This window comes from Periplaneta americana, chromosome 14 (genome assembly GCF_040183065.1).
Source record: "Periplaneta americana isolate PAMFEO1 chromosome 14, P.americana_PAMFEO1_priV1, whole genome shotgun sequence".
NCBI lineage: Eukaryota > Metazoa > Arthropoda > Insecta > Blattodea > Blattidae > Periplaneta > Periplaneta americana.
This window is the reverse complement of record NC_091130.1, coordinates 68503290-68515962: the sequence shown is the minus strand read 5'-3', so window position 1 is coordinate 68515962 and position 12673 is coordinate 68503290.

Here is a 12673-nt window from a genome sequence, read left to right as displayed (position 1 = left end):
TGGTTTCATTATAGATTATAATGTACAGTCTTGAAGAATTTACAAGAGTGGCGTTATTTGTAACAATTGTTGTGATAAATGCATAAGAAAAATATAATTTTGTAGTTAAAAATCGGGAAAAAAAAAATGAACGAAACAATTATGGAATTCACACACATTTTTAGCTTCAGAATACTAGCTAATTTAAAGAAATGATACTCCTGAATAGTTCATTCTTTATTTGTAATATTTTTTTACCATTAAAACTAAAGAATAGTGATATTTTACAAACAGATTCAAAATAGTGTAACTCTGAAAATATTGAGATTAGGAAACATGTTTATATGACATTTTTTGCTCAGAAGATTTTGGGAAATAAGCTCCGTAAGGGACCGTAAATCCTCGTGAATCACCCTGTACGTAAGTCCAGTGTATGAAATAATTTAATGCAATTTAAATAGCGCAATCTCATCACACATTTACCGCTTGAAAATTGATATTAACAAAGTTTGTTTGAGACAGATTTTCGCGGGTATTCCCGTTTTCCTTACCGGCATTCTGCTATTTCTCTTTATTCCTTGTACAGTACAGTGTAATTTCACCTTTGTAGAGAGAAGCTTAGGTTGTGTTAGATAATCATTATATTAAATTAATCGGTATGCTGGACTTATACATTACTTTTTTATACGTTTTACGTGTATCCTGTAACCAATGATGTTCCTGTTTGTAGTTTATTAATAGGGTATTACATTATTGAAAGTATTTAATGTGTCACTTAATATTTTTTTTCTCGTTGCATTTGATGTTTTATAATCCCAAAGCTTAAGATAGCGGCATAGGCAAGCAGCTGATGTAACCCGTTCAATTCCAAACCCTCTCTGTTATCCTGGATTTTCCTAATAGCATACTCTGGAGCAGTGATCATTATCTCGTGTAGGAACGGGCGCGGGCAGTGCTTGGCTGACGCGTGCTTACTGTACCGGGCAGAGGACCGGTTTGTGATGTTGCGTTGTTGTGAACAGAGGCGGTTCTTGCCATACATTCAAACAAGAGATGTAAGGAGCAGAAAACACTTCAAAATGTAGGCCACACTGAAGAAATACAACTTACAGATACATTATACAACTCACAGTAACGAATACGACAGATACGAAGGTGAAGAGCATGCAGCATTAATTCAACAATTGAAGAAAAATGAGCTAGAAGTTGTTTAAGATAACAATAGTAGTGAATCGGCTGTGCGACTCAGTTATAAAATTTCACTTTTAATAGTAAGATATTAGAAAGCTTTTAAAGATTGAAAATTTGAAGAATGTTTAATTACAACTGAAGAACGTCTCTCAATAAGTGTAGGAGTTTGAATCTATCAGCTTGTCTCCTTCCACCGTGATGCGTCCCATCCGAGGTCTAGCCGAGAATGTTCAGGTGCAACTAGTAATTATTTGTCAGTCTTTCATTTGTTATTCTTTGGCAATAGATGAAAATACTTATGTAAGCGATAATCCCCAACTGATGATTTTTGTAAGAGGCGTTATTGAAAACCTTCAGATTAAGAAGAGCTCTTACATATTGTTCTCATAAAGGATACTGCTACTGGTTCCGATTTTTCATGTAGAGGTTGTAGAAATTATTTTGGACTTCCTTGGAATAAACTTATATCCTTGGAAACTTAGCATTGTTCACGGAGAAAAAAGAAAAGCCTGTATCATAAGTGAAAAATGAAAAAATAGATTTGTGAATTTGCCTTCTTAATGGAATTATCTGACTGCTTTAAATTGTTTTCGACTAGGTAAGAACAAGATTATTATACAGTTATATGACAGAGTGAAGGCGTTTAATATGAAACCACCTCTAATTATGGAATGTTAGCTTAACTAAAAGGATAAGTTACAGTACATTTTTCAAAATTAACAACGATATAGACCTACTAGTTTCTTAAAACTTTGGATTTCGAAGAATATATTCACACATCATGCGATCTGCGCCAGGAATTTGATTCTAGATTTAAAGACTAGGAACATTTTCATTTTGATTTTCGATTATTATTTGTAATTGAAACTTATTGATTTACTTTACGATAGTGAATTGAAGGGCAAATATCAAAATGAAAGAAGTTATCTGACTTTTATATGAACTTTCCATGTGTTAGATTTCCCCGATTGTACAGACATGCATTTTCGGGGTCACATATCTGTGCGAACAGTAATTTTTTCTTATGATGAAGATAAACAAGCCATGTCATGGAAGCCAAGTATCGGATCACAACTTAAAATGTGCTGTCACATTATGCACTATACAAACAATAGTTCCAAACGTTGAGAAATTGCTGAGGGAAAAGAGAATTAAACAAATCTTGAAAAATCAGTGCTAATGCCAGTGTTGAGTGAACTGAATGGAGTTAATTTCTGCATTACTATTGCTAGGGTTTATATATGTTTTGTTCAACATTTTCTTTAACAGAAGCAGTTTATACATTTACGTAATTGTCATGCATTGCCCGAATAATTAACATGAAATGTGTATTACATTTCTGAAAATAATTATAAATTTATTAACTTCTAACTTTGTTGAAAATAGGCTACAATGTTTTTTTTTTTTTTTTTCAAATTGCTTAAGATAATTTATTTAGTTATTTCTATTCAGCCCATATCTTTTTCCATCAGAAAACAATCATAAACCTATGCGGTAAAGTCATATTGTGGTCCCGCCGCTGAACGTCTTACATGCTCTGTTACGACTTTCGGCTAACGAGCGGGCGAGCGGGCAAGGCTTGATGACGACACAGTGCTCTGAGTTGAGGCCCACTGCTCTAGAGCAAAGTTAAAAAGTAAAGATGATAGTGCATCTCCTTATTTTAGCCCACAGTGAATTGGAAAGACATCTGACATAAAGTATTTACATATATTAGTAACATTAAAAGAGAAAAGAGATAAAAGTATGAGAAGAATCATATTTCACATTTAATGATAATGAGATGTTTGGTTGTTTAATACTGTAGATGAATTGTGAATTTATTTCTTAAGTTTGACAGCACCAGGCTGTTTCTGATAGAGAAGGAATGAATTTACAAACTTTAGCAAGTGACACTGTGAAAGATAAAGAGTATATGTAATCTTCCTGATAATACTTTGTTCTTACATTAGCGAACGTCTCCAGCGAAACTTCATAGAATTTCCCAGCCGTGAAGCTCACTGGTTTCTGCGCACGTAGTAAAAACATGCGTAATATTTTCTTAAACTCAGGCGAGCGATGGTACCATTGACAGCCATAAACAGCATTCTTAAGCGCCAGACTCTAAAATAAAATTACAAACTCTTAATTGAAGTACCGTTACAGATACTAAGTGGCATTTAAAGATTAAGAATACATTGGTAGCCTCTATGGTGTGCGAAATAGCACTCTGATTTACATGACTGCCCCCACCCTGGCTCAAGCACAGCTACCTGGCTGAAACTCCAGGGTTATACACGTGCCTTTTTTGATCAAGTTGTTGATGAAAAATGAACAATGTCGTGAATGACACCATTAAGGGACACTGCGAATGAGTTTTGAAATATTTACAATTTTGATCTGATTTAATTCTTTAACTATTTGAGCCGTTCAGAGCAGAAGTGGTGTAAGTAAAAAATTGGTAATGAGGGTTAAAGTAAACATTCTGTAAAATACAGCGCAAGTAGCAATTAATATTTAATTTATTTAAATTATTAGTAGTCAGTGGATAGCAAGAAGGACATATTAATTGCTACTTTGCGCTGTATTTTACAGAATTTTTAGTTTAATCCTCATTACCCAATTTTGACTTACGCCACTTTTGTTCTGAACGGCCCATTTGTTAGATGTACTAAAATAAGGTGTGCGAAAATTTTCTGCTAAATCAGACTGCTACTTTCGAAGTTAATTTTATGTTAATTGTGCATATTAATGATATAATCAACATTTTCCAGGTGCGTTAAATTTAAATATAGACGGCAAGTTCATATTTTTATACATAGACCTTGATTCACGAGGAATATGTTAACGTTGAGACATATACGGTATTTGGTTAGTTTAGGCACAATAATTTTTTATGTATTTTTTTCTTCTTTATATTTTTCATTTAAATATAGTATTTGTTTTAGCTCTTAACTTTCAATATTCTTTATTAATTAATGTTAATAATATGTGCATGGACATTACAAATATTTTCATTGAATTTGGTGAGCATTGAGCATTTTGAACATATAAAATTGTAGTTTAGAGAAAAACGCAAATTCATGAAAGGGGATATAATACAGCGTATGGATAAAGTTTATGTAAAAATCGTTTCTAGATCTCAAACAAGACGTAAGGCAAAAAAACTCTTACTATCAACTTTCTAAGTACACAAAGAACATTTTAGTACAAAAGAAAAAGCGAAAATTGACTTTTTACTCATTTTTGTAAAATTTAGTCCTAGGTCCCTTAATGGATGCTGTCGCAAATGACACTGTCGTAATTGACGCATCTTGTGATCAATATGACACAGACCATCGCTTAAGAGAAGAGGATAAGCATGAGGAAATGATCAATGTTTACTTTACTGCTGTGACCCTATACATCCCATTCTCTTAATAAAATCAAAAGTAAATCAGGACATCCTGAATTCATCACAATGGATTTCGAAGAAGCTGCCATTCTTTAACTGAGAGATGTATTTCCCGAGATTGAGGTCAAAGGTTACAATTGTTATTTTAACTAGTGAGTTTGGCGAAAGGCTTAACACTTGGCCCAAATTTAATCTCACAATGAAGATCTAAAGATTCGACTCCACATCTGTATGTGCACATCACTGGCATACTTACAGCACAGTCTAGTATATACAATCACGAAGCTTGAGTTTATGAGGGTACTAGGAACAATAACTGTGCAGGTACTATTTCGCATTGTCTGTGATGAGGAGATAGTAGCGATCCTAGTGGTTAACAACTATCTATGGATGCATATTTACTACGTATTGAGCTTCGTGATTGTATATACTAGACTGTGCTTACAATCTGAGAACGTAGAAAGTGGTTGATTTTATGTCATGGAATATTCACGTAACGTCGAGAAGTAAAAGAAAACTACAGAGATATTATTATGACGTGGGGCGAGAAAACGGCGGGTGACTCGTGGTCCACTGCTAGCGTGGTTTCTTGCGAGCGCCTAACTTTTCTCCGTCACTCCTACAATACATAACAGTACTAACAATATTCAACAATTTGGATTTACCATGCTCACATTCGTTGCTGAAAATGGTCCCCATTTGCCGCCATACACAACTGACATCTTCTGATAAACGAATGAACAACACTCTGAAGTTCCACATCATTGATAGCCTCGATTTCTTCTCATCTAATTTGTCTTCTGTAAGAACACTACCTACGTTTTCTGTTCGATTTTCGATTTTTCACAGAGCCTGTTTCTTTAAATCTTTTAGCGAGTCTTCTAATTGTTTTGGCAGAAGGCACAGATCTGTTTGGAAACTTTATTCGAAATTTACGTATTGTTTTCGCTCACAACTTCTGCCTTTTGGGTGTACGTATTATACTGTACATATACACACGTTCACGCAATGAGAATTTGTTGGTAGGCATTACCTAAATACACAATAATCACTAAACTTCATACATTTGAAGAATCAAGAATTTTGTAACACAACTTGTGACTACAGCGAATGCCATATGGCGACTGAGGATCTACTACGCCGCACCTCTAATAGCCGGCGCATCGCAGACCGCGCAGGGAGCAGGCTGCCAGTAACCCGCCTTTTTCTCGCCTCATGTCATAATAATGTCTCTGTACTTCTGTGAATCAGTGGCTTCAAATGACAAAATACTCATCAGTCTGTGGAACTGTTACTAGAATCGCAGACTGAATACCTCCTAAGAATATCACACCCAAACATATTTATTTTAATGAAGTCTGAAAAAAGAAGCCGAATACAAAAATTTTACAAGGTAGGCATGCCATTCATTTGAAAGGGGGGGGGGAAGAGAAAAATGAAATATATTAATAGTGACGAAGTTGTACGTAAGACTTTACAAAATATGAAGCTGACGCACGTATCAAACACTTCCTGAAAACCATTTCACATCTGCATAAACTTGGAACATGAAAAACTTAATTTTTAATAATTATTACAAAATGAAACTTTTTAAATCGTCTACTTCTTTACTGTAAAAGGAGTGCAGCTAGTCACAAGCATTGAAATGTGAGGGAAAAGTTGCAAGTTATTCTTATAAATCTTCTACTGTCGCAAATGAAGCGGATTTTTTTTATTGGTATAGCTACCTGCAGTTAGATAAGACAGTTGGAAATGTTACACATAACAACCACTGTCGGAGATGACACTGTCACAAATGACGCGAGTCGGACCAAGAGCCTATTTGACAGAAGTACGGAGTAATTATTTACAAATCACGAATTACAGATCTCGTAATTTCTGGAATGATATTGTATGCAAGAAAATAATATGGGCGTCATATTGATTACTAACATATGCCTTATTCATTAGCTTTTATTACCTATAATAATATAAATTAGTGTAATATGTAACTATTAGGCGATATAGGCCTATGCAATGGAGGAGGAAAGGAACTAGACATCCTACCCAATTATCTGCTGGCATAGTTGTCTCATAAGTGATGTCTTGTTGGTATCACTTGTGAGGTTCAGGTATGTCTTCGGACAGTTGACTAAACAACAGCAAGTAACATCATAATCAGTTGCATGTAAGTATTTTGTGTGTTGTATGATGATTAACACAGCTCGGAACTTGGGGACTTGTGTCTTTGCACGTGACTAAGCGACGGACTTCAATGTCAGCAAACTCCCGCTTCCAGCACGGAGGTACTGTCAGGTCTGCTATAAAAGTGGTTTCTGGCTGAAGCAACATTTGATAGTATTGTGGTAGGTTGAAACACGTACTTTTATAGCATATATAATAAAAATAAACATCAGCAATATATAAAATTTACTGTTCTGCTCTGTACATTATATTACAGTGTATGACTACTTACATTCGAAGATTTTCGAACCCATAACTTCTTCGTCAGTGAGTTAAACATGATTTGAAACGAGAAAAACTTATTTCCACGTCACATGAAATGCCGGGAGCAAACTTAAAATAAATGTTTTAACTGTCACTGTTTTGTTCGATTTTCAGCAGTTGCTAGCTGATCTCGTATCTGAGAAAGATAAGTATATTCTAAATTTTTCTCGAAAATAGTTTTCAATTTGTGTGTCACTACTAGGGCAGGTCCCTCTACGACTTGATCCATGGCTATGGACAAATTTTCTACCAATTTAAGGGACTGCAATGTCTTTCAATGAATGCCGTTTCCAGCCTTTAGTTTGTGTGTGGCACAACTTACAAAATATAAACTCTCCATTCGTAGAAAATAATGTATCTCCTCCGAATTTCTCCACGAAATTCTGTACCTAAAATTTAAAAAATGTATTTTCAAACTTCTATAATACCCATTCGAATAACACTTATTTTCTAATTCCTCTAACAGACCGTTTATTTGTAATTCTCTGATTGTCATTGGCTTCAACATGACACAGTTTCCTCGTGCGTAGATGTGACCACTTTCTTAGTACATACGACTGTCCTTGAGCGCTTACAGCGTGAGCTTTGTATACGTTGTACCTGTAACCTTACTCATGCACACGACACACAAGTCCCCAAGTTTCGAGCTTTGATTATTAACTTGTATTTAATGTAATAATTGATATCTAGTTGAGAGTACTTTATTTGTATCTGTGGTGTAATCTAACCTACTCTTTGTCCCTGTCATGCAAAAAATGTTTCTCCCAGCTTTACTTCCCTTAAGGAGAAACGCATTCTAAAGATTTTATTGTCTTATGAAATAAAATATATGGTGATTACTTTCACATGTTAATATTGAACTAAGTATCTAAATACCTAGTTGACTAGTTTCAGCTTGGAAACCATCTTCAGAACTGGTAAGATTCTTGCGTCTTCCGTGTTTTCATTTGGTTTGCTGGTGCATGTTTGTGTTCTATAGTGCGGAGTCAAATAGTGTATGTATTCTGAAATTCAGTTGTGTGTTGAGGATTTGTTGGGGTTGTGTTTTTGTGTATCTTTGTATTTCGTATTGTTCTAGTGTGTTTAGTTTCTAGTTTTTCGGTTGGATATGTAGAGTTTCCATGTTGTGTCTATGTTGCTGTAGGTGTGCTTGGCGTTTGAGATGTGTTCTGTGTATGTGGAAGTCTTGTGTGATTTGGTTATGTCTATGATGTGTCCTTTGTAACGTGTTTGAAATGATCTGCCTGTCTGTCCGATGTAGAATTTGTTGCAGATATTGCATGTGAGTTTGTTTACATAGGTTGTATTTGTTTGTTTATGTTGTTTGTGTATTGGAATGTTTTTCTAGAGCGTTTTTTGTTCTGATTGCGATCTTGTAGTTTAATTTCCTGAATGTTGATGTGATCTTGTATGTGTTTTTGTTTTTGTATGTATTTTTTGTGTTCTTGTGTTTGTGTTGTGTTTTTATGTTTCTTGTAATTATGTTTTGTCTCTTTTATTATGTTGTCTATTATGTTGGGGTTGTATCCATTTTCTTGTGCTATGTATTTGATAGTATTTATTTCTGCTTTGTAGTCTTGCTGGTTCATTGGTATGTTGCGTAGTCCGTGTACCATGGCTCGAAATGCAGCATGTTGTTTTGTGTTTGGTGATTGGATGTGTTGTGTATGTGTGTCATTGTTGTTGTGGGTTTTCTGTAGATTTTGAAGGTGTGTTTGTATCTACTCTTGTTATTGTGATGCCTAGAAAGTTTATGGATTTGTTGTTTTCGATTTCTAATGTGTAATGTAGCTTTCGGTATATTTTGTTTATGCGTTGGTGTAGGTTTTGAATCTGTCTTTTGTTTCTTTTGTATAGTATTAGTATGTCGTCTATGTATCTGTGCCAATATATGACGATGTCTGCGTAATTGTTGTTGTCTTTGTTTAGTATGTATGTCTGTCCTATATTGTGTAGAAATATTTCTGCTAATATGCTGGAAATGGGTGATCCCATGATCAAGCCATCTTTCAAAATCCATCACTCTACAGTAAGATCCGAAAGTCTTGTCACCTCCCCCCCCCCCCGTTTGTATGTTGATGTGAATCCATTTTGAACATGTCATAGCAGATATGTGACAATTGTTGACACTTTACGTTCCAGCTTGTTTAGTGATCCAGAACATCAGTATGGCACCATCATTGTCGCGGCACAAAATGATGCGGCGCCAAGTCCTGTGTGAAATTTTCCGCAGCAAAGGCGGTGTGATATCCCTGAATGCTTCCCTAACAGCTTGATTCAAATCTTCAATTGTCTGGTATCGATGTTTCGAGACATGCTACTTAATTATTCCTCACAGAGAAACCACATCGCCTTTGCTGAGGAAAATTTCACACAGTACATGGCGCAGCATCGTTTTGTGCCGCGACAATGATGGTGCCAATATTGATGTTCTGGATCACTAAACAAGCTGTAAAGTAAAGTAGCCTATCAACCATTGTTACACATCTGCTATGACATGTTCAAAATGGATTCACATCAACATACAAGCAAAGGGGGTGACAAGACTTTCGGATCTCACTGTAGAATAGGTTTGAACCCACGCATTTTGGTTAAACAGTAAATCGCAATGTGCTGCTATAGAACTGTACACTAAGAATCGAAACACTAATAGCAGTACTGAATAGACAAAGATTAAAATAATAGTAATAATATAAAAAAAGGAATGGTCCAATACAGACTAATGTTAAGGCTGGAAAAAATGAGTTAAGTGACACAATTAGGCCAATATTTGACTTTAAAACCAAGGCAAAAACGAAACAAAACGAGGTCAACGAGACGTTACCCAGTTTCCCAGTTAATCTCCGAAGAAGGATATTAGTTCAAGATCAAAGTCAGGAGGATAGATTGTGATTAGAGGGGCCCATTAAACGAGATGGGAAGTGAAGATCTTTGTGGTAGGTAGGCTAAGGAAAAGAATTGTAGGCGTAATCTCTACATTTATGGAGGTTAATACCTGTTTTGTAAGGTTGTCGCCATAGAGACAGATCATTAGAGGCCAGGAGGATGTGTTTACTATACTAATAATGAATTTCATGAGTCCGTCATCGCCTCCCTGAAAGTAAACATTTAGTTTTAGAGTCAAATGTGTCCATTTGTAGCTCAGGTGCTTAGTTAAACCCTTGCAGTTAGATTTCCGCCAAATACTGTGAGATTCATGAAAGACAATAAGGATAATAGGCAGAACTGCCCCGAGATTATCAGTGACTGGTCTCTGTGTTGCCCCACAGGTACTAATCTCGGATTACTACTTTACTTCGTGTTCATTCTTGTTTTATCTGTCACCCTATTAACGCTAAAATCCTGTTTATTATATATAGATAACTTGAACCAACTTACACATGAGTCAGAAACAGCTGTCACAAAATGTTGAAATATGCGCGTCTAATTAAAATTTCTACTAAATGAGTCTTCTAGAATCTTAACTCTCAATATCCAAAAACTTGTTTTTTTGGCAATTAAGCAAAAACTTACGTCTCACTAATTACCGGTTGGCAGGATTATTTTAAATATGAAATCTACTATAATTCTAAATATTAAACAGGGGTGTAGTCGTGCCAGGGCGGCCAAGGTGCCGCCCCGGTACTGTTTTTTGCAATAAACGTCCTACTTCTTTATTTTTACTTTTGAAAACAATAGTCTTGCTTCCTTCTCACTTAACTTTGTATCTTATAATATTTACGACTACACCCTTGAACTTAATGATTTCTTTTTAAATACAAGTAAAATCATTTGTTTTATATAAGTTTATGAATTATTAAAGAATAAATAGTTTTTTGGATATTGTGAGTTATGACTCAGGAAGATCAAAACACACGCATATTTACAAGATATATTACTTACCAGAGCGACTTGAAATACAGCCAAACACATCATCACTTCGCTCATCAGAACAGTAACAAGAAACACCGGGCTTAGTAAGCCGCTAACTGCATTGCAATATCTGAGGGGGGAAAAAATATGCAGCATTGTGAATATAAAAGTGCATGCAGAGTCTCAGCAAAAGAAACCAAATGGGATATTATATATCATAGTTCCTTGCTTATCTCAGACCAAATTTTTACAATCAAGCAAATGATGGAAAAGTTCTATGAATGGGACATAGACCTGCTGTTTATCGATTTTAAGCAAGCCTTTGATAGTGTGTCGTTTGGTAATTTTACTATTTATTTGAATGTTAAAATTAAAATTAAATTCTTATTAGACATCTTATTTTGTGTGAGTGTGTGTGTGTGTGTGTGTGTGTGTGTGTGTGTGTGTGTTGTATGCGTGCGCATAGCGACGAACCTATAATTTGTAATAAATTGTACAGGGAATAAGTAGGCCTAAATACAATACATTGGTTAGTAATGTCGGTGGTGGCGGTGGTAGTAGTGATGGTGGTAGTATTGGAAGTGGTGTCATGAGCGAGCAGTAATAATTATGATCGTGGTGGTGATGGTTATGCTGGAGATAATTGTGGTGGCAGTGTTGGTGGTGGTGATATTTTTTAATGACACTTTATATCAGAAAATAAACTGTATACTTACTGTAGGAGAGCCTGGTGATATTTCACACAATTAACAAAATATTCATTCACATGGTTTTCAGAGATCTGCATTTGATTAGAGATGTCCTGATGTTTACATTCAGACTTTGGACCATCACATGGCAAGATATTTTCAGATAATTGTCTTCCATGAAGATTATCTATGTCATTATTTGTCACAGCCTGTCCTACGTTGTCTTTAACTCCTATTTCAACTTTCTCACTCGGAAATAGTATATCCATATCTTCGAAAGCAGAAATTAATAACTTGAAATGCGTAATTGTATGGAAAGTAAGAAAAAGTAATATAAAATTGGAACCCATGTAGTGGGCGACTACCATAAAAACTGCAAAGACTTGGAATGTGTAAATTATTTCGTATGTAGGATATTCAGTAGCATTTTGTGGGAGCCATGTCATATAGCAGAAATATTTTTGAACCTCGTTCCAGTTTTCCGAAATTTCCTTACTAGTGTACTTAAAAATAAAAGGGATACATGTCCAAATGAACATCACAGAACCGAATCCAGTTACAGTTACGTAGGTCATGCGTTTGGATTGTCTCGTGGCTCTTGTAAGAATTCTCTTTTTGTTCTCCGGTGTACCTACTTTCTCTATAGTTGACAGGAAGCTAGACTCCAGCATGTCAAATATCTCTGCCAGAGTTTTCCTTTTTATTATAAAATACATTGCCACTATCTCTGCATCAATCATAATTGCCATCTGAAATATAATCGAAGTGATAACGATTATATTTCCCCAGTTCTCGTAGATCACGACCAACATTCCACAATATAAAGGTAAATAAAGTAGAAAGCATATCGTAGAAAAAATTATGAATGCTTTATATCTCCATGTGGCCGTCTCGGGATAGAAAACTCCGAAAAATTGTATTACTCTTATTTGAAGACTTAGAAAATCCAATTTTAAATAGTTTTCGCTATACCCATGTTGAAATTCTTTTTCTTGGCTATCAGGTTCCATATTCGTGCCAAATATAAATAGGAAGTTCTGTTTGACTGACTGTACTAGAAACAAACGAAGTATGCCTATTTTGTTTAAGAAGAACACCTTTT